The sequence below is a fragment of the Pteropus vampyrus genome, unplaced genomic scaffold (assembly GCF_000151845.1).
Source record: "Pteropus vampyrus isolate Shadow unplaced genomic scaffold, Pvam_2.0 Scaffold1, whole genome shotgun sequence".
NCBI lineage: Eukaryota > Metazoa > Chordata > Mammalia > Chiroptera > Pteropodidae > Pteropus > Pteropus vampyrus.
In genome coordinates, this window is record NW_011888782.1 from 6,784,953 (window position 1) to 6,788,698 (window position 3,746).

The following is a 3,746-nucleotide window of genomic DNA, read 5'->3' on the forward strand; positions in this document are numbered from 1 at the left end:
TTTTTCTGTCTGGCTTATTTCGCTTAGCATGATTATCTCGAGGTCCATCCATGTTGTCGTAAATGGCAGTATTTCATCTCTTCTTATGGTTGAGTAATATTCCATTGTATATATGTGCTACCTCTTCTTTAGCCAATCATCTATTGTAGGACACTTTGGTTGCTTCCAGGTCCTGGCCACCGTGAATAATGCTGCTATGAACATCAATGTGCAAATATCTTTTCAGATAAGAGTTTTCAAGTCTTTGTGGTAAATACCCAGTAGAGAGATTGCTGGATCATATGAGGAACCTTCATCATACTGTTTTCCATAGTGGCTGTACCCATTTCCAGTCCCACCAGCAGTGTATGAGGGTTCTTTTTTCTCTGCATACTCTCCAACATTTGTTATTACTTTTCTTGTTGATAACAGCTATTCTAACAGGTGTGAGATGGTATCTCATTGTGGTTTTGATTTGCATTTCCCTAATAGCTAGCAATGTTGAGCATCTTTTCAAATATTTGTTAGCCATTTGTTTGTCCTCTAGGGAGAAGTGTCTGTTCAAGTCCTCTGTCTATTTTTTGATTGGATCATTTGCTTTTTCGTTGTTAGAGTTGTATAGTTCTTTGTATATTTTGTATATTAGGCTCTTATCAGAGGCATTGCTTGCAAATATATTTTCCCATTCGGGTGGTTGTCTCTTTACCTTGCTGATGATTTCTTTTGCTGAGCAGAAGCTTTTTAGTTTGATGTAGTCCCATTCATTTATTTTAGCTTTTACTTCCCATGCTTTTTAGGTCAAATTCATAAAATCCTCTTTAAGTCCAAGGTCCTTGAGTTTTGTTCCTATGTTTTCTTCTATGCATTTTATGGTCTTATGGTTTCAGGTCTTATATTCAGGTCCTTACACCATTCTGAGTTAATTTTAATAGACAATAGTCTAGTTTCATTCTTTTGCAGGTGACTTTCCAGTTTTCCCAGCACCATTTATTGAAGAGGCTTTCCTTTCTCCACTGTATGTTTTTGGCTTTTTTGTCGAAATTTATTTGCTCATATAAACATGGGTTTACTTCTGGACTCTCAGTTCTGTTCCACTGGTCCGTGTGTCTGGTTTGCCGCTGGTTTGATTACTGTCACTTTGTAATATAATTTGAAGTTGCACAGAGTGATGCCTCCAGTCTCGTTCTTTTTTTTTTTTTTCAGAGTGGCTTTGGCAATTCGGGGTCTTTCGTGCTTCCATATAAATCTGATGATTTTTTTGTTCTATTTCTTTAAAAAATGCTGATGGGATTTTGATGAGGATTGCATTAAATCTGTATAGTGCTTTAGTAATGTGGTCATTTTAACTATGTTGATTCTTCCAATCCAAGAACGCGGAATATCTTTCCATTTCTTTGTATATTCTTCGATTATTTTTAAATAGGGTCTTGTAGTTTTCATTATATAGGCCCTTCACATGTTTCATTAAATTTATACCTAGATATTTTATTGTTTTAGCTGCAATTGTAAAAGGAATTATTTTTTCCGCTTCTTTTTCTGATGCTTCATTATTAGAGTATAGGAACACTATGGATTTTTGAATGTTGATTTTGTATCCAGATACCTTACTGTATTTGCTTATTATTTCTAGTAGTGTTCTTGTGGAGTCTTTAGGATTTTCTATATAGAGAATCATGTCATCTGCAAATAGTGATAGTTCGACTTCGTTTCCTATTTGGATGCCTCTTATATCTTTCTCTTGTCTGATTGCACTTGCCAGGACCTCCAACGTTATACTGAATAAGAGTGGCGATAGTGGACAGCCTTGCCTTGTTCCTGATCTTAGAGGGAAGGTTTTTAGTTTTCACCATTAAGTATAATGTTTGCTGAGGGTTTATCATAGATGGCCTTTATTATGTTAAGGTACTTTCCTTCTATACCAATTTTGTGAAGTGTTTTGATCATAAATGGATGCGTTATCTTGTCGAAGGCTTTTTCTGCATCTATTGATATGATCATATGATTCTTATTTTTTAATTTGTTTTTGTGGTGTATCACATTAATCAATTTGCATATGTTGAACCATCTCTGTGCCCCTGGGATGAAGCCCACTTGATCGTGGTGTATAATCTTTTATTATGTTGCTGTATTCGGTCGCTAGTATCTTATTTAAGATTTTTGCATCTGTGTTCATGAAAGATATCGGTCTGTAGTTTTCTTTTTTTGTGATATCCTTACCAGGTTTTGGTATTAGAATAATATTGGCCTCATAAAATGAGTTGGGAAGTATTGCCTCCTCTTCAATTTTTTGGAAGAGTTTGAGGAGAGTAAGTATTAAATCTTCTTTGAATGTTTGGTAGAATTCACTAGTGAAGCCATCTGGTCCTGAACTTTTACTTTTTTGTAGGTTTTTGATGATCATTTCAATTTCCATCCTGCCTATCGATCTATTTAGATTTTCCAGTTCTTCTTGATTCGATCTAGGAAGATCATATTTTTCTAAGTACTGGTCCGTTTCTTCTAGATTATTAAATTTCGTGTTATAAACTTTTTCATAGTATTCTTGTATGATCCTTTGTATTTCTGCAATGTCAGTCGTAATTTCCACTCTTTTATCCCTGATTTTGTTTATTTGTGTCCTTTCTCCTTTTTCTTTAGTGAGCCTAGCCAGGGTTTTGTCAATTTTATTAACCTTCTCAAAGAACCAGCTCTTTGTTGTATTTATTTTTTCTATTGTTTTGGTTTTAAATTTCATTTATTTCTGCTCCAATTTTGATTATTTCTTTCCTTCTGCTGACTTTAGGTTTCATTTGTTCTTCCTTTTCTAATTTTTTAAGATGAAGTGTTAGGTTGTTTATTTGGGCTCATTCTTGTTTTTGGAGATAGGCCTGTAAAGATATGAACTTTCCTCTTATGACCACTTTTGCCATGTCCCAAAAGTTTTGACATGTTGTACTATCATTATCATTTGTTTCTATGTATCTCTTGATCTCTCTTTTTATTTTCTCTCTGACCCAGTTATTCTTCAGTAGCATGTTGTTTCATCTCCATGTATTTGTGGTTCTTCCTGCTTTCTTTTTGCAGTTGATCTCTAGTTTCAAAGCATTATGATCAGAGAATATGGTTGGTATGATTTCCACCCTCTTATATTTGTTGAGGTTATCTCTGTGTCCCAATATGTGGTCAATTCTTGCGAATATTCCATGTGCACTAGAGAAGAATGTATAAGCAGCTGTTTTGGGATGGAAGGCTCTGTAAATGTCAATAATGTCCAATTGGTCTAATGTATCATTTAAGGATGTTATTTCCTTATTGTTTTCTGTTTGGATAATCTGTCCATATCTGACAGTAGGGTATTAAGTCCCCTACTATGATAGTGTTTTGGTCTGTTTCTCTCTTTAGTTTTGTTAGTAATTACTCTACATATTTGGGGGCTACCTCATAGGGAGCATATGCATTATGTCTTCTTGGTGCATGATTCCCTTTATTATTATGAAGTGTCCCTCAGTATCTTTCTTTACCTTTTTTATTTTGAAGTCTATTTCATCTGATATTAGTACTGTTACTCTGCTTATCACTGAATGCCTTTTGCTTGAAATATCATTTTCCACCCTTTCGCTTTGAGTATATATTTGTCTTTGGAGCTGAGATGTGTCGCCTGGAGGCAGTATATGGTTGGGTTTTGTTTTTTGATCCATTCTGCAACTCGGTGCTTTTTTATTGGTGAGTTCAGTCCATTTACATTTAGGGTGATTATTGAAATATGAGGTCTTCTTATAGCCATTTTA

General features: G+C 34.7%; 1 protein-coding gene across 1 annotated transcript in view; it reads left to right on the top strand.

The window, feature by feature from the left end:
* Positions 1-3,746, top strand: part of KCNH8 (potassium voltage-gated channel subfamily H member 8) — a 318,741-nt gene that overhangs the window by 253,293 nt on the left and 61,702 nt on the right. The window lies entirely within an intron of this gene.